General features: G+C 37.6%; 1 protein-coding gene across 1 annotated transcript in view; it reads left to right on the top strand.

Annotated features, from left to right (window-relative positions):
- The first annotated feature begins 9,065 nt into the window (after window positions 1-9,065).
- The window catches only part of LOC118556473 (inactive N-acetylated-alpha-linked acidic dipeptidase-like protein 2), a 75,876-nt gene continuing 75,295 nt past the window's right edge, over window positions 9,066-9,646 (top strand). The window contains exon 1 of the mRNA XM_036141616.1: window positions 9,066-9,155. The gene's annotated coding sequence lies outside the window, so the exon portion shown is untranslated. The remainder of the gene's footprint in view (window positions 9,156-9,646) is intronic.

Genomic DNA, 9,646 nt, shown 5'->3' with positions numbered 1-9,646 from the left:
AGTCAAAGTATTAGGATTTACTCAATGTTGCTGCGAGTAGAAGCCATCATGAATGCTGGAGTCGGGTATCATCCTGTTGCACCGATTTTCTGACTCATAATACTGACTTTAGGCGCCACTCCAGTTAAATTTTCCGACCCGGAGGTTGATAATTCCGACTACCGAGGACAAATTGAACGCGCTATAATGCGCCACTAAAAGGTCAAGAGATGATGTTGGCATTGCTTGATTAAGAAACCAGTGGTTGGTCATTCAGGTTCAGAAAGTAGAAAAGGCCTGTACAGAGTTCCAACCATTAGCATTTCCAGCTCCACAGCACAGACAGGGATTACTGTTTAATATCACCTGATTAAGTCAACAGGATGAAGGAAGACTAGGCAGCGTTTTAACTTTCTGAAGCAGGATTTACCCATTTCTGTGAGAAACATCTCATTACAGTTAAGATATCTCTGGCCTTGCAGCATTTTCGAAGGCAAGTTTCTAACATAATTTTTGAAAAGGTAATGCTTTGCTTAAAACTGTATTTGTGCTAATGGTTGTGCGGGCAATAAATGTCAACAAAAAAATAATAATATCTACTCACTCGTGTAAATCCTGAGGTGCTCAGTGCTGATTATATAAATGAAGAGAGCTGAGAAATGCAATGCAACAGCCACTGACCGCCAGATTGAAGTACTGTGAAAGCTTTTTAGAAAGTTAACCTTGACATAAACCCGGAGTGTTCAGAACAACTTTAATTTCTTCCTGGGGATTTTGATTTCTGCTGTCAGCCTCTTTCTGACAAAATGTTACAGAAGCGTTCTTCAAGAACTCAGCAGTGACCCTGGGTCATTTGCTCCAACGTCACTCAGCTAGACTGGCTTTTCACCTTTGGAGCTGGTAATAGAAATGGATATAATTAATTTCCTTCACAACAGATAACACATCAGTTCATTATATGACACAAAGGAAGCACTTCTTTGGTGGGGTAATAAGAGAGAAGAACTGTAAGTGTTAGAAAAGATGTTGGGGTTAGTTTGTTGCTATTTTCCTCACCCCACCAACTGTCACATTTCTTCGCCTCGGATAGTCTTTGGTTGTGTCACAGCCCCCGTTCTGCTTTTCTTCTTCTGTCATTATCTCTCCTCTGCTTTACTCTCCTCCCTTGCCTCTGCCTTCGAAAGAGACGATCCAGAAATAAGGCCATAAATAAGAAATCAACGGCCTTTTCTGTCCCACCACATTACAGGCTTTTGATGAATGCTTTCTGCAGTAGTATTACTCACTGGCTTCAAATCAATGTGATAATCCCCCCCCCACCCCCACCCCCGTCGGATTGATTTCAGTGGCAGCGACAACAGCGGAGAGGTGCAGAGCAAATCTGTAAACTAAAAGCTCTTTTCCAAATACTTGCAAACGACAGTTCTATAGGTGCAGCTGGTTACAGTTAGCAGATGTAACGAGCGGCCACAAATCACTGAGGCAGGAGAGCCAGCATAACTGATATGTCGCGGAGATAGCGGTGCAGCTTTGAATCTCTAAATCCCTGTTTATCAGGCTCTAAAACTGGCCAGACAGTTAAAGTTCCAGTTGGTTGTGTTTGAATTTATTTAATGTGTAATTCCAAGGCTGTCCGTTGAAAGGCAATGAAAATCAATGCAGTTAGTAAAATATGTTTTCAAATCAAATATAGGTACAGTTCCTTTCAAAAGTAGTCATACCTGCTGAACTGTTGCTGTTTTTGGACGTCACTTACAGAAACCTGAGCTCAATGGTAGCTCTGGTTCAGGTGGGAGAATCTGTTGACAGGATGACTGTTAATTGTGCACTTCAGAAATCAGGCCTTAATGGGATAGAGGCAATAGAAAGCAAGCAAGCAAGTAAGCAAGCAAGAAGGGTTTTCATGTTTTAAAACATCATTTATCCACTCAGTAATGATCCATATACAAACTCAACCTCAATTCAGCGCATTCATAACAGAAAGTTCAGAATTATTTGAAGTAAACAACACTCCTTCATAATCCCATATATTTTGAAAAACATCTATCTCATCCATTTTCAAGTAATATTACTTTTCCAACATCACTCTTGCTCTAGTCATTCTCTTGAAAATGTTTGCATAATCAGTATTCTGTTCAATATTAATTTTATATTTCCTACTCAAATAAATTGCCAACTTTGCTTGACCAAGCAAAAAATTCAATGACCGTCCTTTCTTTTTTTTTTTTGTGATATGAAAAACCAAAAATAAAAGATGGTTCTGTTTCTCCAAAATATCTCCAAATATCCCTAAGTAATGTAAAAAAATTTATTATTCTAATAAATTGCACAAAAAAAATTAAACATTGTTTCTCTTATTGAACGAAATGGACATTTATCTGAAACAAGAGACTTAATAAAAAAAAAAGACATTAACTGCAATAATACCATGCGAAATTTTCCACTGCACATCACCTACTTTTATAGTCAGTGGTGGCTTATAAAGTAACCTCATATAGGTTTCACATCAAAACCAACAGTAAAAAAAAAAACTCTCCAGGGAGTATCTTTTTTATCTTTTAAACTTGTTCAAAGCCTTGACTCACCTCATATATATTGTATTCCCATTCACAGAATCCAGTATTGTCTCTTCATTTTTCTCCTTCTCTAGAAAACAACCAGAATATTCAAAGTCTTTCATTTATGACTTTATACACAATTTAAAAAAGATAAGTTTTATCTGACATTAAAAATCCATTAATCCATCCATTTATGAATATTTTGTCATCTTCTGATAACACTTGCTTAAATTTTGCTAGCATCATGCATACAGTCTGGAGAGAGTGAATTTCAAGTCTTCTACCCAGGGAAACAGCATCATTCATTTCAGCTCCAGCAAGCACAAGCAGATGTTTCAGCATAACAACAACCTTTTCCCTCAATAGATCAGAAATCATAGCCATATCGTCCCAAGCTGAGCCCAAACGAGATCCCTTGAGGACAGGTTCCAATAGTAGCCAGTTTAAAGATGTGGCTGTTCCAAGTCCCTTTGTTTCTATGTTTTCTTTCTTTTTCTTTTTTTTCTTTTTTTATGTTGGGAGCATTTCAAATTATGTGGACACTACAGTGGGAAAGTAGGAGAGTAAAGGAAGAACAAAAGAAAAAAAAGAGGTGAAAGAAAGAAGAGATAAAAGGGAAAGAATGATAAAATGTCTTCCGTCTGCTTCATCACCTGGAAAGAGAGATGTAAAAACAACAGCACAACCAACGGACATAGTGTAACAGATACAATAGAGTAACACCTTGATACCATTGCTAAATCATATGTAATATTATTTAAGCTGACATGAGTAAAGTGATACCTGAGAAAAGAAAGTGAAAATAAATAAATAAGTAAAAAAATTACGGGCTTTCTGTAGTGAACACTTAGAACCTGGAACCCAGCACCTGTGGGTGTTTGTGAGAGTGCACTTGAGTATGTGAAATTTATCCAGAAGGAAATTGCTCAATAGTGGTTGTGAAGAACCAAGGGCCTGCCTTCTCCGAGCACCGAGGCAGGCGCCAGGGGACCCATGACCCCGCTCAGATGTTGTGTTGTTGCATGTTGTTCTCAAGTGTGTTTAAAACCGGGAGCGCCCAAGGGAGTGCCCGGCACAGTCCACCCCCCTTCCGGAAGGTAGCTGGTGCCGGCGCACCCCCTCCAAGCAGCTGCCCAGAACCCTCAATGTCTAAATGCGAGAGGGTTTCATGTTTGGATATGTCCATGTCTTCCATGTTTTCAACACTCTAACACTAAAAAGGTGACAAACATTTTACACTATATCTTGAGTGGTCAAAAATAAACAAAGTTTTGCCAAAACCTAAATTACAAATTAAAAAAATAGAAAATCTGTAATCTTTTTTGCCTATAAACTATTAACATGGTTGTCTTATAGTACTGTCTACTATCATGGTCATCATTTGTATTCAGATGGGATCACAGTTTTTCATCTGCTAGAACGACCTGCAGTTCCAGGGTCTCAAGTGGCTCTTGGTCACTCAATATATTAAGTAATAAAATAGTTTTTTTTTTTTTTTTTGTTTTGTTTTGTTTTTTTCTTCTTTGCCCTCATGAAAAGACACTGGGCCTACCCTGGCCCCCAGGTAAATTTGGTCTAGAAGAACCTCGGCTGACGATTTCAAACCATGCATGAACTTGCTCTGTCCTTTCTTTTTTTTTCAAACTAGAAGAAAAACTTTGTAGGAGCGTCCATATAAGCAACTTTCTGAAATCTGCATTGGACCAGTACTCTCTGTGTTCTTCAGCCAACGCAGCCTTTTTAGACTTGAGGTTTTCAAAACAACCTTGATTTCCTGTGGATTGTGCAGAAACCCACAGCTCCACTATTTCAATCTCCAGATCTCTTATAGATTTGGAAAAATCAGACAAAACATTGACAATGTACTGTTAAAAAAAAAATTATTTTCAATTTTACCACAATCCCACTGCCCTAAAGATGCAATATCCTCTTTTCTAGTATATGGGTAGTTTCAAAAAGACCCCAATACCTTCTTAAAGTTGATATCTAATAACAAAATAGTGTTGAAATGCAAATAATCAGACTTGTGTTTATTATTAGCAATAAAAGCGCTACATGAAACCAGGATGGATATTACATTCTTGGAAAATTCCAAGAATAAGTCTAAAACTATATATTCTAGCTAATCTAGCTGCAGAAAAGAATTATCTGTACTTCTGGCCCACGTATACTGTCTTTTCAGATTATGCATTTCTCTCCATACATTAACTAAGGGTGGAATAAACTAACGTCTCTTCACCCTGAACCCACCATTCCTACTGTGATAAATGGTGGTTGCAAAAGCTTTTTTTCTGCAGGAACAGAGTTGATGGGAAGATGGATGGATTTAGATACATGGCCATCCTGCAAGAAAACCAGTTGATTCGGGGGGTGAATATTTTACAAGGCACTGTAGCTTAGATGTTGCACACATTATCTATGAGAGAGTAAAGTAGATATGACGTTTCTTGCAATATAAAGGGTGTATTTTCCTGTGAGTTTCAGACAGAGTCAGAATACAGCAGGCAAGGTGAATTATTATCCTAAAAACTCTGGTTTGATTATACAGCCTTTCACGAAAGGTAACTCCATGTTAGGTTTTCTACCTGCTTACAGAGAGAGGCCGCATCATATCAGTGATCTGTGAGTCAATGAAACATAATTTCAGCGTGAGAGCAGAGCCAGAAAGAGACTTAACAAGGAAGTGTCTCCATAAATGTTTACTTGCATTAGAGCCCAATTATTTATTTCCTAATATAAGAACGGAGCCTGATATTACTGATATGAAATCCGTAGGTTACACAGATTTTTACACTTTCAATTTAACCTGAGCCTGTTAAAAACGCAAAAGATGAGTCACAGCATGATGTATTGTAGATGCTTGTTTGCATCCTGAGAAATACAAAGTATAATCCGACTGCAGATAACTGTTAGGTCGTAAAACAAACAGGAGAGCTGCTAGGCATAAAAGTGAACATGATGTCTCTTGTTCTTGTTACAGAGGTAGACGTATATTTTGATGGTGTACTGCTTACAGTGAATATTGTTGCTGAATATGTGTTATGTGTGTGACAGAGGAGAGCCAACAAATGGGGACAAAAGACGATCTGGAAGCAATTTTACAGCTGGATTTTACAGCTTTGGTATAAACATAACAATACGGCAGTTCCTACAAGAAGGAAACAGCCAGCTTGGAAACATAAAGAGATGTCCCTGGGCTCTCATCCACTACTGGAAGGGAGAGGCTGATGGATGGATGGATGGATGAATGGATGGATGGATGGATGGATGGATGGATGGATGCTTTAAAACACAACTTAAACTAGTGAAATTAGTAAGTTTGGACAAGCTGTGTTACATTTTAAGTTGTACTCGACTACACAGGGAGAATTTAGTGTATGATGTAATTTTGGCTCTTCAAGGATTAAACTGTGTAAAGCTGTTTTTTTGGCAGCTCCTGAATTATTTAAGAGAACTGCAGCTGTCTCCTACGGCCTGTAAACCGAGTCAGTAGCAACACACTTCTCATATTTTGGCAGAAGTAAAAACATAATGCTTTTTGCAGGACTTCATCAAGTGGCCATTAGACATAGTAGTAATGAATGTTGGACATTTTCAGGGATGTGAAAAAAGTATTTTTGGCCAACTTTGAAACAATAACAAAGCACCTGCAAGCAAACAGGATAAAGAAGCCAGAGTCACTCAAAATCAATTTGGCCATTTTCTCCACTCATTTGGTGCCGTTCCAGTTGTTAGGGTTCTAGAGCCGATCCCAGCATTCAACAGGTCACCAGTCCAGGAAAGCCTGACATGTCTCTACAAGTGTAGAGTATTAAACAGAAATATTGAGATACATTGATCCAAACATGAGCTTTTAGTCGGGGTGGATGGTGGCCTGTGGGTATTGCCGGATGGAGCTTGTTACACCCACTTTGTGTCGTACTTATGCAAACGTTCATTTAAACTGCAAACAGTCGCTGACAGAAATAGTTAAGCTCCTAAAAAGGACTTGTCTGATTTGGATGTATGAATGGATACACATGCAGATGAGTGATGGAGATTTCAGTTCTTCCATTTGCAAAGAGCTGTGTGGTTGAGAAGGGCAACAAACGGGGACAAATGATGGTCTCAAGAGGGAAGGGAAAGTGTTACAGGCAGCTTCTGAACCATCCGACAGTCACTCAAAACACAAAGTTAAGGTCAGCAGACATAAACGATTCCCTGCAGACACCCTGGACAACATTATCAACTAGGTTTTTGTAAGTGAGTGAGTTTATGACAATGCCTCGGTTTGGTATCAAGAATCATTTTTTAGCTTTTTAAACAACAGAATAAAAGTTTCACAATCACTAACTTTGTTTTAAAGATTCAGTAATCATTGTAGAGCGTTAATTTTCAATATCTTTAGGTTGAACCCCACATTTTCCAGACCTCCGTCAACTGAACAAGATGAAAGGAATGGGTCATATTGGAATGTAGTTCATTCTGGATCAAAATTTATTTTAATGTCTGATAGGTCCTTTATTTTTGTCTTATTGTCTTAATAAGAAAACAAACAACCTTTTCATAATTTTCTTTTCTCGCTGTGTCTTTTTGGATCAAAGAAAAGCAATAAATTAGAAACTGAACTTTCATGAAACGGTAGAAAGCAAGCGGCTCCATCAGCCTCTCCAAATTAAAAAAAATAACTAAATGTGTATTTCCTTCCAAACTATTAAGATGCTTTATGCAAAGAATTCCAAATAATTTATAAAAGTCTATAGCCTGAATTAATTGCTTAAACTCAGACTTTAACCATAATGACTATCAACATGACTGTTAGAGTCATGTTAGTTGTTTTTTTATTATAGCTTTTTGTCTTTATTCATCTTGAAGTAACTCTCAGCACCTGCAGACTTTTCTCATTAAATTTGATCACTTTTGATTGGCTTAAAAAGATTTTATGTATCAGTGAGATTATTGGTGTTGCTATAAAGCTTAAAAAATCCAGGGAACAAATGAGAAAGAGAAGTACCATTAAAATAAACATAATTTGCATATTCTGTTGGAAAAAACATTAATCACATTTTATTTTAGTTAAACAAAACAATTTACCTTTTTCCTAATTTATTACATGGAATTTTCCATGTCACAAAAAGTGAACTAGTTTTTAGGTTTTCTTGAAAGTTTTTTTCCTTCTTTTTCAAAATAAAGAAGCAAATCAGTAAGGATTAAAAATAAAAACATGTCTCTTACATCATGTTGTAATTTTTCAGAAATAAACATAAAACAAAATGTGTTCTATGTTTTAAAAGTAGAATAAATTTGTCTAAGGAAAACCCAACAGTTGACTAAAAAACATATGTTTTTCATTCTCATTAACAACACAGAGACAAAGGTCACTGCACATGTTATAAAACACTTGACTTCTGAAGGGGAAAGTTCAGACCTCTCTGGGAAATTTCTTGCCTCTGCATATTCTAAATCGTTAAGTTAGCCAGCAGGTATCCATCCTCATTCCTGCTTGTCTATCTATCCTCTTTCTCAGTGTATTTATGACATATATTCTGCATCAAACAACAACACAGTTCTATTCCTGTTCAAGTCGGGAAGCACTTTTAGCTCCAAAACAACCAAGAAACCTTTTTCCGACATTGCTCCACATGTGGCAGCAGCTGGACTGACGTATGTGAGCGTCCGCCAGCGCCAGCAAAGCTTCTGCAGTTAAAGGTCTGCAGCCAGAGGCTCCTGCTGTGTGTCGCCATGGAAAGGCTAGTTTCCTGAATGTGTAGTGAAAAAACAGGTCAGGGTTGCAGCACTTTTACACTTGCAGAACAGATAACAGTGTAGGGAGCGTAAGTCAAGGTCTACCAGAGACAAAAGATGATCAAAGAGAAGAATTATCTGCTCTTTTCCATTACAGTGAAGTAACTTTAATTTAACGCTAACAGAAGGCGCTGAGGCAGATGCTAACTTCTGGGTCGTTAGCCGCTAAAAATATTTCCACATAAGTGATTTAAATCTGGCCAAAACTTCTTTAATGATAGCTAAATAAAAAAGGCTTTAATAGAGGTTCTGTTAAGTCAACAAGCCAAATCCTAAACTACTTCCTTTCATCTTAAGTCTGAAACATGACAGCATGTGAAGCATTAAACACCTCCATACCCACTACCCATAATGCCAGCCAACACTTACTTCAGCAGACAAAGTCACTTGCTGACACCAACCAAAGATGACTTTGTGAGACAGACTTCAGTTTGTCTTCCTATTGTCAAGTTTGTTTACAGCCCTTTGAGGCTGCATTAAACTGATTTGGCATGATGCTGTCCCAGTTAAAATCAAACATTTGTTATGTAGCTGCAAGGAAAACACTCATATCGTAATTGCTGAGATAAAATCTTACATTACCTTTTCTCAATTTTGAATTTAGAAGTCTGCAGACTACTATGGCCCTGTGGTTTTTACATGTCTTTTAAACCAATCGGACTGATTTTTGCAGCTAATTTGAAATGGTGAATGAATCAAGTAAACTAAGTCGATTTGTTTCTTGGTGACTGTTTCTCCAGATGACTGCTGAAGCGATTCTGCGCCTGGTCAGTGATCCTGTGCTGCCTTTCTACCCTCTGGACATTGTGCTGGATGTCCAAAACAAACTCAAAGGTAAACGATGAAGAAAAACTGGTAGCGAGCATACTTAAGATACAATGTAAAGATGTGGAGTCATAGTGAAACTAACTGCTGCTTCTAGTGCCATTTACAGTGGCCTGAAGTATTTCCCACAGGTGACGCTTGAGACAAAAACAGACCAGAAAATGAATTTGAAAGAACATCCGGCTTCATATGTATCAGCTGTTGCTGTAATAATACATTTGATTCAAGAAGTAATTCTATCAGTTGCAAGGGACTCTTGCACTAAATGACTGAATATAATGAAAAACATACATGTTGTAAAATTCTGATTGTCCAAAAGAAGTAGATAACAACTTAAGAATGTGCACTGCAAAAACGGGTCTAAAAATAAGTAAAATGTTCTTAAAGTTAGTGTATTTGTCCTTGATTTGAGCAGGTAAAAAAAGATTATTTGCCAATGGAATGAGTATTTTGACCCCCAAAATAAGATAATTAGGCATCCTGCACTTGAAATAAGGTGA

The sequence above is a fragment of the Fundulus heteroclitus genome, chromosome 9, assembly GCF_011125445.2.
Source record: "Fundulus heteroclitus isolate FHET01 chromosome 9, MU-UCD_Fhet_4.1, whole genome shotgun sequence".
NCBI classification, from domain to species: domain Eukaryota; kingdom Metazoa; phylum Chordata; class Actinopteri; order Cyprinodontiformes; family Fundulidae; genus Fundulus; species Fundulus heteroclitus.
Note: the sequence above shows the minus strand (reverse complement) of the source record. Positions and strands in the feature narration are given on the sequence as shown.